A 22,111-nucleotide genomic window follows, 5' to 3' on the forward strand; every position below is an offset into this window, starting at 1 on the left:
CGATTCGTTCAAATGACTGAGTCATTCATGATTAAGACATATGTTTATGGATTGATCATTCAATCTTTGAGTCAACCGATTCGTTCAAAATGCTGAATCATTCAGAAATGAGAAAACACATTGCTGAGAGATGCGCGTAATGATTCTGCTGTGATCTTTTTGTTTAACTATTTTCGCTGCTGAAACAGAACAAAAACAGTCAATATTGCATCTAAAATGTAAGTGACTTGATTGTAACTGTTTTTTAACCTGTTGTATGAAATCAATGTCACAGTTTCAATCGTGATTGTATTCAGGAAACAGCCTTCTCGTCAAGTGAGGTTGCTTAACTGTTATAAAATATATAAAAACTCCATATTTATAATTTTTATAGTCAGTAAGTTGTTAACTGAGTTTGTTTTTTGTGTGCTGATCTCATTTGTTTACATTTCTCCTGGAGAAGCTGCATGAGCCTCAGCAGCGCAACCTTGTTACCATTGATCAACTGATTACTGGTAATCCATTTATTAACAACTGTTGATTGCAACTTAAAATGAATGTAATACAATTAGAATAATCTCTCGTTTTAGTGATTCCCAAGTTATTTTTTTGTCATTGATGTTCTAATCAGGCTACTCTGGTCGGGCAAGTAAAATTCTCTTTCAGGTTGGCCTATTGTATTTATATATAAATATATTAGGGATGTGACTGTGGGAAAATTTTCCCACCGGTTAATCGATGTGTGACACCGCTGGGGGCTTTTGAATCGGTAACTTAAAAACGAAAGTAAAATATGTTCGTCCGCACGGACATTGATAATGGTGCAGAGCGAGCGCATTGCAATCTTGATATCGCAGTCTGTTCATTATAGCCTTTATAAAATATAATAATAAAATAGTCAACCTAACATATAAAAATTACACTGCTCTGAATAGTATGAATTGTACTGACTATTTAAACACAGTAATCACCGCTAAACTGTGATGTTTCCAAGCACATATTTGCGCATGTGAAGAGGATAATTTTTCCCTTCAATAGTGGAACGTGAGTGAAGTACAAAGCCTATAATAAACAAATGTTTAGCATCCAAAAAATGTAATAAATATATATATATATATATATATAAACACACTTAAAAAAATATATATATATATATATTTTAGTTTTTTGTTTTTTTTTGTTATTTATATATATATATATATATATATATATATATATATATATATATATATATATATATAAATATAGCTGCGAGCAGCGATGGAGGGCCCAAGCCGGTGAAACCGCCACCCCGGTGCCTTTAGTGTAACTAAAGGCACCAGGGTGGCGGTGCCACCGGCTTGGGCCCGCAATCGCTGCTCGCAGCTATATTTTATAATTATTATTATTATTATTTTGTCAACCTTTCGGGCACTTTTGGGGCCCTTAACATGCTCGAAAACTCTTGAAACTTTGCACACGGGTCAGAACCCGCGGCCATCAGGGCCGGGCTGAAGCTGGTACGCGGGCGTGGCAGGGGGGCTCGACAGCGCCCCCTGGAACGGGATCCGAACACTTGTCCATAAATCAGACACGCTTGCATGTAATAATATGAAACTCGGTACACATATAGATCTCATCGGGCCGAACAACTTTCGTGCTCTAAGTTTTACGTCAGCCCAACAGGAAGTCGGCTATTATGGGTTGTTTGGAAACGCATGCTGTGGAATTTGATCTACTCCTCCTAGGGAATTCACCCGATCACCACAAAACTCGGTCAGCATGAAGTCAAGACATTGAGGATGCTAAATTGCGGACGGATTTTTGATATCTCGAACGGTTTGGCCGTGGCGAGGAAACGAATTTATGGCGAATAATGCAAACAGGAAGTGTGTTATAACTTCTGCATACATTAACTGATCTTGATTAAACTTCAGCAGTGTGTTCGTTGTAAGAGGCCGATCACATGGATGTGACTATTGTGAGTCAAAGTTATAGCGCCACCAACTGGCAGCAGGAAGTGTGTCCCTTTCAAAATGCTTTGAAATCACCCTCTTATTTTTACCCGATTTGCTTCAAAGTTTATGTGTATAATGTAAACGCACGGCAGATGTAGACCTGTGAAAGGATTTTTGATATCTTTAATACTGTTGCCATGGCAACGCTTCAAACTTTAATATTCTTTTTTGATGCTTTTGAGACTCTTAACATACTTGAAATTGGATGAAACTCGACAGACACATCACATTTATTAGCCCGTAGACATGTGCAAAGTTTCAGAAACGGGCGTGGTGAGGGGCTCAGTAGCGCCACCTTTAGTCATAAGTGGGGGGGTTAGTTTTATCAACAACAACAAAACTTGGTATGTGTATTGTTCTCATCAAGACGGATAACTTTCTAGTTTACATTAACGATCTCCGACCAACAGGAAGAGAGATATTTTGGTTTGAATGTGGATTTTCTGAAGAATTTTCTCTCCCTCTCTCTGTGTCTCTGTGTGTGTGAGGGGAGGGGGGATTTGACTATTGCTTTTATATTGTTAATCAAGGTTTCAGGGGCTTTTGGGGTCCTTACCGTGCTCAAAAACTCTTGAAACTTTACATACAAGTCGGAACCCCCTGCCATCAGGGACGGGTTGAAGCTGGTACCCGGGCGTGGCAGGGGGGCTCAACAGCGCCCCCTGGAACGGGATCCGAACACTTGTCCATAAATCAAACACACTTGCATGTAATGATATGAAACTCGGTACACATATAGATCTCATCGGGCCGAACAACTTTCGTGCTCTAAGTTTTACGCCAGCCCAACAGGAAGTCGGCTATTATGGGTTGTTTGGAAAACGCTTGCTGTGGAATGCGAAGTACTCCTCCTAGAGAATTCATCCAATCCCCACCAAACTCGGTGTGCATGAAGTCAAGACATTGAGGATTCTAAATTGCGGACGGATTTTTGATATCTCGAACGGTTTGGCCGTGGCGAGGAAACGAATTTATGGCGAGAAAAGAGAAACACGAAGTGGAATAACTTCTGCATACATTAACTGATCTTGATGAAACTTCAGCAGTGTGTTCGTGGTAAGAGGCCGATCAGATGGATGTAACTATTGTGAGTCAAAGTTATAGCGCCACCAACTGGCAGCAGGAAGTGTGTCACTTTCAACATGCTTTTGACAAAAGTGGGCGGGTTAGTTTTAACTACAGTAAAAAAAAAATAGTTTGTATATTGTACTCATCAAGCCGGACAACTTTCTAATTTACATTCATTAGCTCCGGCCATCAGGAAGTCAGATATTTTTGGTGTGAATGTGGATTTCTATGCAAAATCAGCCTCTGAATTTTTAGCCACTCCTCTTAAACTATTTATTTTATTCCCACCAAACTTTTTCAACATGATGAAAATACATTAAATATGCTAAATTGTGAACGGATAATACATATCTCAAACGGTTTTGCTATGGCGAGGGATTAAAGTAATGTCCAAAAAGGAATCAGAAAACATCTCATATCTTCTACAAATGTAATTATACACCTAATATTTGTATAATTTTATATAAAAATAAACGAACTAAACCCATTTTATTCTGTTTTTGCAATTCAAGAAGTATAAAAAAAGTTAAAAACAGGCTATTTAGTGCTATTTGGTTCAACAAAAAAAGCAAATATAGGGCTATACTGCCCTCTTGTGTCCAAAAGGATATAAATATAGTATATAAAACTTTTTACTAGGTAGGCCTATATTGTATTTAAATATAAATGTATTAGGTATATGACTGTGAGGATATTTTCCCAACGGTTAATCGACGTGTGACACGAGCGGGTGCTTTTAAATCGCTAATATAAAAGTGAAAGTAAAAAACGGACGTCCGCACGGACATTGATAATGGTGCACGTTGGAAAGAATGATACTTTTAAACATAACACTAAACCGCCATTAGGTGTCGCCAGGCGACCGTCTTAATGAGCGAGTCATTGATTCATTCGTTCAAACGATTCGTTCAAATGACTGAGTCATTCATGATTGAGACAGATGTTTATGGATTGATCATTGAATCTTTGAGTCAACCGATTCGTTCAAAATGCTGAATCATTCAGTAATGAGAAAACAAGTTGCCGTGAGATGCGCAACGGTTCTGCTGTGATCTTTGTTTAACTATTTTTGCTACTGAAACAGAACAAAAACAGTCAATATTGCATCTAAAATGTAAGTGACTTAATTATAACTGTTTATTAACCTGTTGTATGAAATCAATGTCACAGTTTCAATCGTGATTGTATTCAGGAAACGGTAGCCTACTCGTCAAGTGAGGTTGCTTAAATCTATCATAGGTTATAAAATATATAAAAACTCCATATTTGTAATTTTTATAGTCAGTATATTGTTAACTGGGTTTCTTTTTTGTGTGCTGCGCTCATTTGTTTACGTTTCTCCTGGAGAAGCTGCACGAGCCTCAGCAGCGCAACCTTGATCAGTAATACATTTATTATCAACTGTTGATTGCAACTTAAAATGAATGTAATAAAATTAGAATAATCTCTCGTTTTTTTGTGATTCCCAAGTTATTTTTTGTCATTGACGTTCTAATCAGGCTACTCTGGTCGGGCTAAATTCTCTTTCAGGTAGGCCTATTGTATATATATAAATATATTAGGGATGTCGGTTAATCGACGTGTGACACCGCTGGGGGCTTTTAAATCGCTAACTTAAAGTAAAATACAGATGTCTGCACAGACTTTAATAATGGTGCTGAGTAGAGCGAGCATTTTCAATGAATTCCTATGGAAGTAGGAATTAACTAAAAAACGTTTGCTCTGTTCTGCTCGTTCCTCGCCGTGGGCGCTCACAGTTATGAATGCCTGTTTAGCCAAGAGCTTTTAGTTTAATTTTAAAATGAACGCCATTTCGGGGGGTGGATTGCTTGAATTTATTTTACAAAAGCACAATGTTGTGTTTTATTGCGAGTGTATATAAATATAAGTAAACACTTTGCAGTTTGAATGATGTCCTGTATGAACAAAATGATGTGCCAATTATGTTTTTATGTGTCTACTGTTAAATCACACACACATTCCAGCATTGCAAACTTGACATCGCAGCCTGTTCATTATAGCCTTAATAAAATATAATAAAATAGTAAACCTAACATATACACACTGCTCTGTTTAAATAGTCAGTAGTACAGTTCGTACATTCACAGTAAGCACTGCTCCACTGTGATTTTTCCAAGCACATTTTTGCGCGTGTGAAGCGGATGATATTTTCCGTCGATATTGGAACACGAGTGAAGTACAAATCCTATAATAAAGAATAGTTTAGCATCCAAATACATCACAACTGTTGAAACGTTTTGATTCTAATGAAAGGGTTACGTGAGCCCAACACTTACTTTCGTTTTTATTTTTACATTAAATTTAAAGGATTTGTTGTGGAATATTTTGAGTGTATCATAAAATCAGAATAAGGTAAGACAAGTAAAATTTCCCGTCTTTATTATATATATATATATATATATATATATATATATATATATATATATATATATATATATATATATATATATATGTATGTATATATATATATATATAAATATAGCTCCGAGCAGCGATGGAGGGCCCAAGCCGGTGACACCGCCACCCCGGTGCCTTTAGTGTAACTAAAGGCACCAGGGTGGCGGTGCCACCGGCTTGGGCCCGCAATCGCTGCTCGCAGCTATATTTATTATTATTATTATTATTATTATTATTATTATTATTATTTTGTCAACCTTTCGGGCACTTTTGGAGCCCTTAACATGCTCGAAAACTCTTGAAACTTTGCACACGGGTCAGAACCTGCGGCCATCAGGGCCTGGCTGAAGCTGGTACCCGGGCGTGGCAGGGGGGCTCGACAGCGCCCCCTGGAACGGGATCCGAACACTTGTCCATAAATCAAACACACTTGCATGTAATAATATGAAACTCGGTACACATATAGATCTCATCGGGCCGAACAACTTTCATGCTCTAAGTTTTACGCCAGCCCAACAGGAAGTCAGCTATTATGGGTTGTTTGGAAACGCACGCTGTGGAATTTGATCTACTCCTCCTAGGGAATTGATCCATTCGCCTCCAAACTCGGTGTGGATGAAGTCAAGACATTGAGGATGCTAAATTGCGGACGGATTTTTGATATCTCAAACGGTTTGGCCGTGGCGAGGAAACGAATTTATGGCGAATAAGGGACACAGGAAGTGTGTTATAACTTCTGCATACATTAAATGATCTTGATGAAACTTCAGCAGTGTGTTCGTTGTAAGAGGCCGATCACATGGATGTGACTATTGTGAGTCAAAGTTATAGCGCCACCAACTGGCAGCAGGAAGTGTGTCACTTTCAAAATGCTTTGAAATCACCCTCTTATTTTTACCAGATTTGCTTCAAACTTTATGTGTTTAATGTAAACACACGGCAGATGTAGACCTGTGAAAGGATTATTGATATCTTAGATACTGTTGCCGTGGCAACGCATCAAACTTTAATATTCTTTTTTGATGCTTTTGAGACTCTTAACATACTTGAAATTGCATGAAACTCGACAGACACATCACATTTATTAGCCAGTAGACATGTGCAAAGTTTCAGAAACGGGCGTGGTGAGGGGCTCAGTAGCGCCACCTTTAGTCAAAAATGGGGTATTAGTTTTACCTACATTAACAAAAATCGTTATGTATATTGTTCTCATCAAGCCGGACAACTTTCTAATTTAAAGTCATAATCTCAGATCAACAGGAAGTCAGATATTTTGATTTGAATGTGGATTTTCTGAAGAATTTTCTCTCCCTCTCTCTGTGTCTCTGTGTGTGTGAGGGGAGGGGGGATTTGACTATTGCTTTTATATTGTTAATCAAGGTTTCAGGGGCTTTTGGGGTCCTTAACGTGCTCGAAAACTCTTGAAACTTTACATACAAGTCGGAACCCCCTGCCATCAGAGACGGGTTGAAGCTGGTACCCGGGCGTGGCAGGGGGGCTCAACAGCGCCCCCTTGAACGGGGTCCCAAAACTTGGTCCATAGATCTAACACGCTTGCATGAATTAATTTGAAACTCGGTAGACATATAGATATCATCGGGCCGAACAACTTTCCCCCGGTCAAGTTTTACGCCAGCCCAACAGGAAGTCGGCTATTATGGGTTGTTTGGAAAACGCTTGCTGTGGAATGCGAAGTACTCCTCCTAGAGAATTCATCCAATCCCCACCAAACTCGGTGTGCATGAAGTCAAGACATTGAGGATTCTAAATTGCGGACGGATTTTTGATATTTCGAACGGTTTGGCCGTGGCGAGGAAACGAATTTATGGCGAGAAAAGAGAAACACGAAGTGGAATAACTTCTGCATACATTAACTGATCTTGATGAAACTTCAGCAGTGTGTTCGTGGTAAGAGGCCAATCAGATGGATGTAACTATTGTGAGTCAAAGTTATAGCGCCACCAACTGGCAGCAGGAAGTGTGTCACTTTCAACATGCTTTTGACAAAAGTGGGCGGGTTAGTTTTAACTACAGTAAAAAAAAAAATAGTTTGTATATTGTACTCATCAAGCCGGACAACTTTCTAATTTACATTCATTAGCTCCGGCCATCAGGAAGTCAGATATTTTGGTCTGAATGTGGATTTCTTTGCAAAATCAGCCTCTGAATTTTTAGCCACTCCTCTTAAACTATTTATTTTATTCCCACCAAACTTTTTCAACATGATGAAAATACATTAAATATGCTAAATTGTGAACGGATAATAAATATCTCAAACGGTTTTGCTATGGCGAGGGATTAAAGTAATGTCCAAAAAGGAATCAGAAAACATCTCATATCTTCTACAAATGTAATTATACACCGTTTATTTTTATATAAAATTATACAAATATTAGAACTAAACCCATTTTATTCTGTTTTTGCAATTCAAGAAGTATAAAAAAAGTTAAAAACAGGCTATTTAGTGCTTTTTGGTTCAACAAAAAAAGCAAATATAGGGCTATACTGCCCTCTTGTGTCCAAAAGGATATAAATATAGTATATAAAACTTTTTACTAGGTAGGCCTATATTGTATTTAAATATAAATGTATTAGGTATATGACTGTGAGGATATTATCCCAACGGTTAATCGACGTGTGACACGAGCGGGTGCTTTTAAATCGCTAATATAAAAGTGAAAGTAAAATTCGGACGTCCGCACGGACATTGATAATGGTGCACGTTGGAAAGAATGATACTTTTAAACATAACACTAAACCGCCATTAGGTGTCGCCAGGCGACCGTCTTAATGAGCGAGTCATTGATTCATTCGTTCAAATGACTGAGTCATTCATGATTGAGACAGATGTTTATGGATTGATCATTGAATCTTTGAGTCAACCGATTCGTTCAAAATGCTGAATCATTCAGTAATGAGAAAACAAGTTGCCGTGAGATGCGCGACGGTTCTGCTGTGATCTTTGTTTAACTATTTTCGCTACTGAAACAGAACAAAAACAGTCAATATTGCATCTAAAATGTAAGTGACTTAATTAAAACTGTTTATTAACCTGTTGTATGAAATCAATGTCACAGTTTCAATCGTGATTGTATTCAGGAAACAGTAGCCTACTCGTCAAGTGAGGTTGCTTAACTCTATCATAGGTTATAAAATATATAAAAACTCCATATTTGTCATTTTTATAGTCAGTATGTTGTTAACTGGGTTTCTTTTTTGTGTGCTGCGCTCATTTGTTTGCGTTCCTCCTGGAGAAGCTGCACGAGCCTCAGCAGCGCAACCTTGTTACCATTGATCAGTAATACATTTATTATCAACTGTTGATTGCAACTTAAAATTAATGTAATAAAATTAGAATAATCTCTCGTTTTAGTGATTCCCAAGTTATTTTTTGTCATTGACGTTCAAATCAGGCTACTCTGGTCGGGCAAACCAAATTCTCTTTCAGGTAGGCCTATTGTATATATATATAAATATATTAGGGATGTCGGTTAATCGACGTGTGACACCGCTGGGGGCTTTTAAATCGCTAACTTAAAGTAAAATACAGATGTCTGCACAGACTTTAATAATGGTGCTGAGTAGAGCAAGCATTTTCAATGAATTCCTATGGAAGTAGGAATTAACTAAAAAACGTTCTCTCTGTTCTGCTCGTTCCTCGCCGTGGGCGCTCACAGTTATGAATGCCTGTTTAGCCAAGAGCTTTTAGTTTAATTTTAAAATGAACGCCATTTCGGGGGGTGGATTGCTTGAATTTATTTTACAAAAGCACAATGTTGTGTTTTATTGCGAGTGTATATAAATATAAGCAAACACTTTGCAGTTTGAATGATGTCCTGTATGAACAAAATTATGTGCCAATTATGTTTTTATGTGTCTACTGTTAAATCACACACACATTCCAGCATTGCAAACTTGACATCGCAGCCTGTTCATTATAGCCTTAATAAAATATAATAAAATAGTAAACCTAACATATACACACTGCTCTGTTTAAATAGTCAGTAGTACAATTCGTACATTCACAGTAAGCACTGCTCCACTGTGATTTTTCCAAGCACATTTTTGCGCGTGTGAAGAGGATGATTTTTTCCGTCGATATTGGAACACGAGTGAAGTACAAAGCCTATAATAAAGAATAGTTTAGCATCCAAATACATCACAACTGTTGAAACGTTTTGATTCTAATGAAAGGGTTACGTGAGCCCAACACTTACTTTCGTTTTTATTTTTACATTAAATTTAAAGGATTTGTTGTGGAATATTTTGAGTGCATCATAAAATCAGAATAAGGTAAGACAAGTAAAATTTCCCGTCTTTATTATATATATATATATATATATATATATATATATATATATATATATATATATATATATATATATATATATATATAGCTGCGAGCAGCGATGGAGGGCCCAAGCCGGTGACACCGCCACCCCGGTGCCTTTAGTGTAACTAAAGGCACCAGGGTGGCGGTGCCACCGGCTTGGGCCCGCAATCGCTGCTCGCAGCTATATTTATATATATATATATATATATATATTTATATATATATATATATATATATATATATATATATATATATATATATATATTTATAATTGTAAGTATATCTCAATCAAAACATGAAATACAATTATAGGCCAAATATACTTAGACTTTTCTGTCAGTACAATTCAAGTATACTTAACCCTCTGTGAAATTTTAAGTATATTCCTGAGAAGTATATGAAGTATATTTCTGAGAAGTACACAAAAAGTAGTATCTACTGAAAGTATACTTTTTAGTTTAAAAGTATGTAAGTAAAATAAGTATAAAGCACACTTGAATAAACTTGTTTTTCGTAAGGGTATCTCCTAGAGTAAACAAACATCCCTTCGAGCCACACAACCATAAGATTAAACAACAATAGCAAGTATTGCAAGAGCAAGAATAAACATAAAATTACATAAATGACTTATAGCAATAAAAGGAATGGTGTAAATAAAATAATATCATGAATAAATAATAAATCAAATGACAACTACAGTATATAAATGACTAATAATTATAAATGATTATTAAAATTAAATATGAAAACAAATAAAATAAAACGACACTGATGTATGGTTGCTTTCTTAAAGTAAAACACACAGGTTGTTATTGAAAACCCTTAGATCCTTCAGTTGTACAGGATATTTTGACAAAAAAAAAAAAAAAAAAAAACTTTATATTTCGTCGGATATGGATCTTAACACTTAATTTTTTATTCAAATTGCCGTTATGCACAAACAACTCACTGAAGTAACAATTAGTAATACAAATAGTCTCTAGTCTCAAAATCGACATATGTCTTCACAACAAGGGTTCTTTCATTGGGTTGATGAAAAAGTTCGCATTTTAGCATGTCCTGTTCAACTGTCCTACGTGTTTTTATTTTTTTGAATGAGTTTTTGGTTAAATGCTTTAAATAAGATCTGTGGTGAATGCAAGCTCAAGATATTTTCACGTTTTATTGTATGATATAAAATACATACCTTTACAAATACATTACAGCAATACCCTCTGCGTTAGATCATGCACTCGTTAATAGCCTACGTTTAGCTCTTGACTTCTACGCTTCAAAATTCATAAAAGTTGTGTTCATTTATGAAGATTACCATGATGAACAAAATGTGTTAGAATCACAGAACGTATTTTCTGAAGTAGTCCAAAAGCCTATTGGGTTTTTGTCGAGGTAACCAAGGTGATGCTACTGTAACTTACAGGTTGGCCTACAAAAATGCATAATTCCTGCACCACTCTATGGTAAACAACAAAAACTTCAAAACAAAAACTCTTAAATGTGAAACTTTACTATATATAGATAGGGGCGACAGGCTAATAGACTTTTGCGGGTTAAACAAACTTATCATCACAAACACCCAATTCAAACAAACCAAGGAAAATAGATGCTGGACATGGATATCACCAAACGGTGTCGACCGCAATCAGATTGATTACATAATGATCAGCAGGAAAGGGAGAGGCAGCGTGAAGAATAGCAGGGCTTTCCCCAGTGCAGACGCTGGATCAGACCACCAACTGTTGATGGCCAACATAAAATTGAAACTCAAGAGAAACTACAAGGGGAAGAGAAAGAAAAGAGCAGACACAATGAAATTAAAGGATGAAGACATAAAGGAGAAATACCAAGAAGAGATTGAGAGAAGATGGAACGACCTGCTTGACACCAGAGGAATAGAAGAGAATCCATCAGCTGACATCGACAAGGAATGGGAACAAATCAAAATGGTCATACATGACACAACCGACAAGATCATAGGGAGGTTATCAGGTGGATTTCTTCGCAAACACTGAAACTCTCTGATGACAGGAGAGAGTGGAAAGCGAGAAGAAGAGAAAGCAAAGAAACGGTAAAACATTAGAAAAAGAGTGCAAAAACAGACAAAGAACGATATATAAATGACATATGCAAAGCGTTGGAATAAAGCAGAATATAAAACAAGAGCCAAGAAGTATATGAAAGTATCAGAAAGCTAAGCGGGAAGAGTTCCAACAAAATGAGTATAATAAAGGATAAAAATGGGACTATGATAACTGATGCAGAAAAGGTAAAGACACAGTGGAAGCAGTACTTAGAAGATCTGTATAACGATCCAAATCTGGTGAACGAGAGAAATCTGGCCAACTTGGACTACAACGGTGACAGAGAACCAACACCGAGCATCAAGATGGAAGAAGTTGGAGGGGCGCTAGTGCGCATGTTTGAAATATAGACGCGTTTGTTCAGGGCTCTTCTCAGAGGCCTCGATAAAGTTATTTTGCCGTATTTTATTTAGTTGTGGGCTATTAACGTGTCTACTTATTTCATTCAAAGTAAACTCTTGTTACGACTCGATTATGCCGAAGCCGAGTGCCTCAATAAAAGTTAAGAACGCTGATGACCAAGTCACCGCAGCTACTGCTAAAGCTAATAACTCACCTGACAACCAAGTACCACACCAAGTACCACAGTATATTGATATCCGATATCCTCTGACCATGTCTGTTGACTTCTCTCTTCCCAAGCGATCTTATTCCTGGCGTTTCAATCCATCTCTGCTTACTGATAGTAAATTTGTAGAATACATTACTACCAAGTTGAAAGAGTTTATAGAGTTATCGACAATGGGGAGGTGTCAGATTCTACACTCTGGAAGACTTTAAAAGTGGTTATTTCTTGGGCATATTATTTCTTATGAATCTGCTTCCAAAAAAGAAAGAGAGAAGCGACTTTTAGAGATACAAAGTGTTCTTCCTACACTTGAATTGGCATATCAGGAGTCAAAATCATCTGACGATTATAACAAAATAATGAAGCTTAAATACGAGTACAGCTGTATTCTTGGTGGTCAAATAAATAACCTTTTCTTGAGAATGAGGCAGAGTCACTTTGAAACGGGGGATAAGCCTGATAGGCTCTTGGCGCGACAGCTCAAAGGGACTCAGGATTCTAGGTCGATTTATAGCATTAAATCTAAAGAGGGAATCCTGTTAACTAACCCCAAGGACATTAATGCCCATTTTAAGGATTTTTACAATTAACTTTATACTTCTAATAGCACAGCCACTCATTCTGATCTAATGGATTTTTTTTGACTCTCTTGAAATTCCTAAACTGAGCGACGTTGCCAGGGCCGACTTGGATTCTGACTTTACTTTGGAGGAGATAGTCAACGCTGTTAAGTCATTTCCAACTGGGAAGGCAGCGGGGCCAGACGGATTCTGTACTGAATTTTTTACGAGATTTTGTGATACCCTTGCCCCGCTCCTCCTTAGAATAATAATCAGTTCTAGACCAGATACATTTTTGCCTAGTACATTGTACGAAGCCAATATCTCTCTTATTTTAAAGAAAAATAAAGATGAAACTGACCCAGCCAGCTATAGGCCAATTGCGCATCAGAATTGATAGAAAAGTAATTACTAAAGCGTTAGCTATTCGGCTAAACATTTACCCTCTATCATTCACCCTGACCAGACTGGATTTATCCCTGGTAGATTCTCTTTCTCTAATGTACGTCGCCTCCTCAACATAATATACGCCAATCATACAAAAGCTAGTGGGGCAGCAATCTTATCCTTGGATGCGCAGAAAGCTTTCGATCGGGTCGAATGGCCCTATATGTTTGCACCATTACAAAGGTTTGGGTTTGGCGAGACATTTATATCATGGGTCAGATGAATGTACGCCAGGCCAGTGTGTTCAGTTTTAACTAACACAGACAGGTCGCCTAGGTTTCCCTTGCACCGTTCAGTGCAACAGGGTTGTACCCTCTCACCTGCACTTTTTGCCATTGCGATAGAGCCTCTCGCCTCATACAGGCATCATACAGATATCACAGGTCTTGAAGTGGGGGGGTAGGCAAGCGCTTATTAGTCTGTATGTTGACGATATAATATTGTATTTGCGGAACTCTGAGAGATCAGTTCCCATTCTCCTAAATTTAATTACTTCTTTTGGGAGACTATCGGGGTATACAATTAATTGGTCAAAGAGTAACTTTATGCCTCTCTCTGATACTTAAAGGCCTGGTTTTTTGGAGAATATTCCGTTTAAGATAGTTAGGGACAATTTTACGTGTCTCGGACTGACAATCCCCAAATATCCCAAATTAATATTTAAGTTAAACTTTGTGGAGTTTCTTTCTAAACTCAAAAGTAATATAGGGAATTGGAAAACTTTACCTTTGTCCATGATTGGCCGTATAAATTCAATTAAAATGGTTTCTCTTCCTAGATTCCTATATCTTTGTCAAAATCTCCCTATTTTTCTTACCTCTGCTTTCTTTAAGGAACTGGATTCTATAATCTTGTCTTACGTTTGGAATTATAAGACCCACCGGATTTCTAAAAGTCATCTACAAAAATCCAAGTCTTCAGGTGGTCTGGGTATGCCAGTATTTAAACATTATTATTGGGCTGCCAATATTAGGGCTTTAATGTTCTGGCTGAAGGGGACACCGGGTAACCTGACTCCTGAGGCCCCCTTGTGGGTACACATGGAGACTAACTTGGCTGTTGGCACCTCCTTAACGGCACTGCTGTTCTCCAAATTGGATAAGCCTAAAGAGTTGAATAAATTAAGTTTTGTTTTGAAAAATTCAGTCAAAATCTTAAATCAGTTGAGAACGTTTTTGTCCCTGCCGGAGACCTCTGTTCATATGCCAATTTGTTACAATCATTCCTTTTTACCCCCGTGGTCTGATAGAACTTACCATGTCTGGAGGAAGAAGGGTTTAGGTTCCATTAAAGATCTTTATGCTGAAGGACGGTTCGCATCTTTTGATCAGTTAAGAGAGAAATTTGATTTGCCTCACTCACATTTTTTTTCACTATTTACAAATCCTAGGAGTAGAGCTCTCCGAAGATACGTGGGACAGGTGCTTGGCTACGATACATGCCTGTTCAGTCAATAGCAGACACCAACTGATCCAATTCAAAGTTATCCACCACTTGCATTATACTAAAGCCAAATGTGTCCCCTCTGTTTCACCAATGTGTGACAAGTGTAAGGTGGCAGAGGATACAGCCTCTCATGCTTTCTGGTTTTGCCCTTTATTGTTTGGATTCTGGTCAAGCGTTTTTGACTGCTACTCCAAGGCTTACAGTAAGCCTCTTTCACCGGATGCTGAACTCGCCATCTTCGGCTTCTCACAGCGCACGTCCTGCCTTTCAGGTGCATTGCAACAGTCCCTAATGCTGGGCATGGTCGTGGCTAAGAGACTTGTGCTTACAAACTGGAAATCATCCTCACCCCCTTCCTTCCAGATGTGGATTATGAACATGATCTCTGTTATACAGATGGAAAGACTTCGATTTTTGAGGACTGATTCTATTGAAAGGTTTTCTGCTGATTGGGGTTCATTGCTTGGGCATTTGGACAAGTTGACAACTTAGTCGGCCTCCAGTGACTTCTCTAAGGTTTAAACTGCATATCCCTTCTGGACACCTAGACTGTTATGCAGCTTTTTACTAATGTACTTTTATATATTGGACCCAATGTATATTATTTATTTTTTTTAATCATTTTTTCTTTTCTTTTTTTCTTCTTCTTTCTTGTGTGTATAGTCCGAGCCAGTGTTGTTTGTTCTGTGTTTTAACTTGAAAAATCCTTAAAATAAAGTATTTTAAAAAAAGATGGAAGAAGTTGTCAGAGCAATAGACCGCCTAAATTCCCAACAGAGTGGAAAAAAGCTGTCATCGTTCCTGTATACAAAAATAAAGATACACTGGATTGCAATAACTACAGAGGCATCAGCCTGTTATGCCACAGTAGTAAGATCATCACAACAATAATTATGGAAAGATTTAAGAAGAAGATGGAAGAAATCCTCTCCGAAGAACAGGCGGGCTTCAGAAAATCATGGAGCACAATAGACCAAATATTCACGCTCCGACAATTAGCTGAGAAGTATATTGACTTCAGCAAGGATTTATTTGTATGCTATGTAGACTTCAAAAACGCATTCGATAGCGTGTGGAGAGCTGGATTGTGGAATGTGATGAGGAGATTAGGATACCCAGAAAAAGTTGTCAGAATATTAGAGAGCCTATATAAAGGTACATTCTATACTATTGTATAATTCAGAAACGTAGACATAAGAAGAAATTGATGTGGTGCAGCGAATTCAGAAAAAGAGGCTTGGATACTTTGGACAATAGACTTGTTAAATAAATGTTGGGTGGCTCCCTCCAGGTCGGCATACTCATCTCCAGTATTCTGCGTGAGAAAAAAACAGAACGACTTCCAAATGTCGCTCTATTCGGTCACATCCACGGGACAAGGAGGAGAGGGCGACCAAAGAAAAGATGGTTCAACAACTTGGAAGAGGATCTGGAAAAAATTTGTCTCAAGGCTTGAGGCTTGCAGACTTGCAGCCTCTGACCGAAATGGGTGGAGGGACTCCGTGTTGGGGCTGTTGGAGCGTGGTCTACCATCGCCATGACACACACACTATATTTATCAATCATTTAATTTAATAATATAATTTAAGCACATTTTCAATTTTTTTCTATTACAGTTTTTTTTTTCTTCAAATTGCATACACACTAAAAGTGGCACTTGAGGCTCACTCAGTGAAACCATTCACTCATGTACCTAATCTTCAGACCATCCCACTAAGCAAAATTATGTCTAAAAGATGTCTTTTCAACATCTTTGTCACAAAGTCGTACGTTGAAAAGACGTCCACTGAGGAGCCAGAATGAAAGTTTTTATGACGTCTTTTTTTTACGTGTTCTGTAATGAACGTTCATGGAACCTCCATACAAGGTTAAAAACTAGTTCAGATGTGGTCAATGTGGACAAATTTTCAACATCATTTAAGGTCTCATTTAGACAATTTATACTGTTTCTGGACCAAATGAACACTCTCAGGATGTATTAAATTCAAACTCACATTTATTTCAATGTAATTTCCATTTGTAATTGCAAAGCAACTCACAGTGTGTGTTTGTCCAAAAATCGCGAAAAGAAACTTCACTCACACCTTTAGACAGCTTAGCATCTGTAATGGATCGTGAGAGAAATCAGATTCGAACCAGGGACCTTCAGCTGCCTGCCCTAAGCTGAAGACGTAAAATACAAATACTTTGATTATTTCTGTCAGATGTCTACAGAAGTTCTTATTGAGAATTAATCAATTTAGATTTTGATAGAAAATACATTTAGATGTTGGTTTAGATGTTGATATTTATGTTTCATTTGAAGTCACCATTGTGGTGGTCAGTGTTTGCTTTAGCTGGGCTCTTGGTCCCTGTACGTCTTGTATTAACTTTTCTTTGGTTGCTGTAATAGTGTGGCTGAAAAACACAGTTGTTATGGCAAAGAATGCCAAGATAAAGTGAGATCAGGTGTTTTCTATTGACCACCCTAGACAATTTCTGCTTTGCTTTAACAGTCAGAACTCCATACCACGTAGTCATATTAAAAGATATAATACTCTCCACAAGATTCTTATAGACCATCTCTAACATATTCTTGCTCACGCCAAAGTGTTTTAGCCTCCTAATAAGATGCAATCTCTGCATTGCCTTTTTAAAAACATAATCCACATTTCCAGCAAAACTCAAATTACTATCTATGAATGTTCCCAAGTATTTAGAACTATTGACTATTTCTACCTGGTATCCACTGAGTATCAAGGGTTGCAATTTTTCTGAGAATTCAAGGAGAATCCTTGTTTTGGATTCTCATCCACAGACGACTGGTTTTGGCCGCGGGGAGGGGCATTTTTACTGCGTGATAAGCAGCACGGCAGAACGGTTAATATGCTAATTTTCTCCAAATCATGACCAGAGACGGATTAATATTACGTCTGCTGTTTAAAACAAATAAAGAACCAATACAGGAGAATAGTTATGCGCAAACAGCGGGAAACTCTGTATATTTGTGCAGTGTGCGCATGTCAAAAAATCTATTCCGATTTGAAACTTGTGACATATAAACGCGCACATCAACCCGATTACTTTATTTATCGTTCATGTAAACACCGTGTTCGGATTAATCAATCGTATTGATTTCATTCCGATTGAACCAAAAGGTGTCCATGTAAACGTAGCTAGTGATAGGCCTCGTAGACGTGGATCAGCTGAGAGTCAGCTGATGCGAGCTTGACTAACGTGACCTGCCAGAACCGACGCTACACTTGATGTGTGAAATTGTTTTGTACTTTTATGCCGTTAGCTTTGCAAAATATATTAACACCACACTCCATAGGAATCAACTGTGATTGCAATGAAGCTTTTGAGAAAATGTGTAGGCCTACGTATGTTTGCGAAACTCACTCCCGCCGACATTTTCTGACCAGTTTGCAGAGCACCTGTGAAAAGAGAATCAAAAACAAATCACAGCTGGTGAAATTTACAAAGCATTGACTACTCAAATCATCATATCATTAGATTTATAAAACTATATATATTTTTTTTTTTTTTTTACCACAATAAATAGATTTTTCACTCTGGTGTTACGTTATTATATTCATTATTATGGTATCAGTTGTTATATTGATTTTGGTTTTGACAAGCATGAAAACACGTTTCAATGATATTGCAGGATAAATCACAGGGGGAGGTATAAATCCAGCCCGAGGGATGCATTATTCTTACTTGAGACACATGCAATATATATGTTTGACTTCCTGGATTTAAATGGCATGCGTCCACAGCAAAACTCTACCGATGTGAGATATAATGCTCTTATCAGAGATGGTGGTGTGAATGAAACTGTTAGAAAACAATGTTTAACCAAACTTCCCGTGGACAGGGATTTTCCCTGGACAGTTTCCTCTCTGGAGGGTGGGAACATCCTGCTAAATAAAATTCCACTAGATAAAATGAAAATCTTGGACAGTACAATATAGAGTAAAAAAAAAAAAAAAAAAAAAAAAACATATTAAATTAGCTGTTTTCTTTTTTCTTTTTTTTCTTTTTTGAGACAAATAAATGTGAATACCAGTAAATACACAAATTACAGTGATTTTGTAGTTTTCTCCAATAAATAAATATTACAATTAAGTTGCCCAAAAATAGCATATAATAATAATAATAATAATATAGGAAATGAATAGTAGCCTATTAATGATAAAATATTAAATATATTATACAATATATTATATATAATTATATACACATAAAAACTGCTTTAATTCATGACATTTTAACTTATGATTATATATATACAGACCCTTTCCAAAAAAATTTGAATATCATGGAAAAGTTTATTTATTTCCATAATTCCATTCAAAACGTTAAACTTCCATAGATTATAGATTAAGGGCCCACAACTTAAACGATTTCAAGTATTTAGTTGTTTATTTGTACATAATTTGGGCTTCCAGCTCATAAAACCCACGAAAACAGGATTTCAAAAAATTCGAATATTACATGAAATCACACAGTAATTACACAGTAATACCATGGTCATTGAACCAGGTTTTGGTTATTTTGGCAGTGTGGACAGGTGCAAATCCTGCTGGAAAATGAAGTCAGCATCTCCATAAAGCCTGTCTGCTGAAGGAAGCATGAAGTGCTCTGAAAATGACCTGGTAGACGGCTGCGTTGAGTGGACAGCACAGTGGACCACTCCACCAGCCGATGACATGGCTCCCCAAACCAACACAGACTGTGGAAACTTCACACTGGACTTCAAGCATTTTGGATTGTGTGCCTCTCCATTCTTCCTCCAGACTCTGGGACCTTGGTTTCCAAATGAGATGCAAAATTTGCTCTCATCAGAAAAGAGGACTTTGGTCCACTGTGCTTTATTAAATCCAGAGTCAACGCAGCCGTCTACCAGGACATTTTCAGAGCACTTCATGCTTCCTTCATTTTCCAGCAGGATTTGCACCTGCCCACACTGCCAAAAGAACCAAAACCTGGTTCAATGACCATGGTATCACTGTGTAATTACTGTGTGATTTCATGTAATATTCAATTTTTTTTAAATTCTGTTTTCGTGGGTTTTATGAGCTGGAAGCCCAAATTATGTACAAATAAACAACTAAATACTTGAAATCGTTTAAGTTGTGGGCCCTGAATCTATAATCTATGGAAGTTTAACATTTTGAATGGAATTATGGAAATAAATAAACTTTTCCATGATATTCTATTTTTTTGGAAAGGGTCTGTATATATATATATATATAAACACACACACAAACGCACACACACACACTGTCACATTCACCTTAGTTTGGACTCGTTATGTTTTTTTCATCACCTGCCTACGTCACTCATTTGTTGTCACGGACACTAATCACGTTAAGCTGTTCACTCATCAGTCACCATCATTAACACCTGTATATATGTTCAGTTCTGTTTAATATTGTGATGATATGGGGTAATTACATTTGCTCTTGAAAGATATTTAAACTCTGTAGCTTAATAAACCGTAATGTGATGAAAAATCAGGCACAGGCAAGGTCGATTGCATTGTTTTATTGTAATGCATCCTTTGAACCAGAAAAAGACAACACTCATGCTACAGTAGATCATGATAGTTTAGTACACAGATGTCACTCTGGTCACATGATCTAGTCACAGTATCCGTCTAGTATCCACCACCTTTAGCAACAAAAGTAAAATTTTGACTTTGTGTCTTATGTCTTCTACCTGTCTGCTATATTCATCTCATTACCTGTTTGTCTGACCAAACTCTTGATTCTTTTTTGTCTCCATCAATAGTGTCGTGCTGAAACAGAGGTGCACGCTGAGCTTGGCAGTTTCCCACTGAAAATTACATGTGCCATAATCCCGACACGATTGGGATTATCATAGAAGGACAGCCCGTGGTCAGAGGTGTGCCAAACCTGTCGAAAGCATGCTGCCTCCTGTTTGGACTTACCTATGCTCTCGACCTCAAGTATCCCTCAAAACTGGTGTATACTTTTGAGATATATCAGAGGCTTTTTGTGGGATTGGACCCCATGTGTCCTAAGCCATCATCCAAGTATGCAAATCTCCTCACCAAGTTGTCTTAGATGATTTATCAATGGCATCTGGCATTGTTTGCCATCATTTGAAAAAATGCAATCACTTTGGTAGGTGAGTTTTGGGAGTGTTGTGGTGTGTGCACAATTTGGGAGTTCTTAAAAATAATAGTTTTACTAAATATAGAAATACTGTAATAATTTTTGACATTGCAGTTCCAGTGTGGTACGATGTGATGTTATTTACCTTTACACATTTACCTTTATCCAAACATTGCAGATTGGGCAGTTTGGATATTTCACTGTACTGTTCAGAACAGGTTGAAAATACACTTATACAGTGTTTTATATTATAGTGTACATGTGCGGGCACATTTATTTGCTGTTTTGTAGTCACTGTTAAAAGTGGCACTGGTTGACATTGAATAAATGTAATTGTCTTCAATCTATCTTCTCATCTTTTTCTTCAATTGAATTTGTAATTGTTATTGACAAAGTCTGTTTATGTAAAGTTAATCACTGTAGTGCTTGGAATATAGATATTTAGATTTATTTTCTGAGGTTATAGCCAAGACTCAATTAAAATGTTTATTAGGTTAATTTTACTAAGAAAATAAAGTTCATAAAACCTAATTAAAATGAGTACAGGTTACTTGCAGCAATCCATAAATATGTTACCTGTACCAAGAAAAGTAGGTTTATCTAACTGAGTAATACTAGTACTGTTAACTCAACTTGATTTTGTTACGTTTGTATTAAGTAATGTTACAGTGTTTATTATACTTAAAAAAGGCTACAAGTTGACTCAACATAAAACATCCAATGCAGCCACTTGCTTTTTATACAGAAAGTACAGTGCAAGCTTTTCTCATCTTTCTCATCAAGCTTTTTGTAATGAGATGCTGTTTCTTTGTAATTAATTGTAAAATGTACTTGCAACTGACATTTTTTTCTACATCAAATCAAATGTTTTGAGCCTAATCACTTCCATCTTACCGGTCTTTACTCAATACAAATGTGGAAAAACCCAGAAAATGATGAAAGTACAGAAGTTGTTTACATTTTTATGCAGCATGCGTGTTTGTAATCTCTTTTGGACTGCAGGAGGGAGAACATGGCAGTACAGACGTGATGTGGTTTCTAATGGCACTTGTTTGTTGAGAACTTAATTAGATGAACACTTCCTGTCTCTTT

This window comes from Leuciscus leuciscus (genome assembly GCF_965113295.1).
Source record: "Leuciscus leuciscus genome assembly, chromosome: 15".
Taxonomy (NCBI): domain Eukaryota; kingdom Metazoa; phylum Chordata; class Actinopteri; order Cypriniformes; family Leuciscidae; genus Leuciscus; species Leuciscus leuciscus.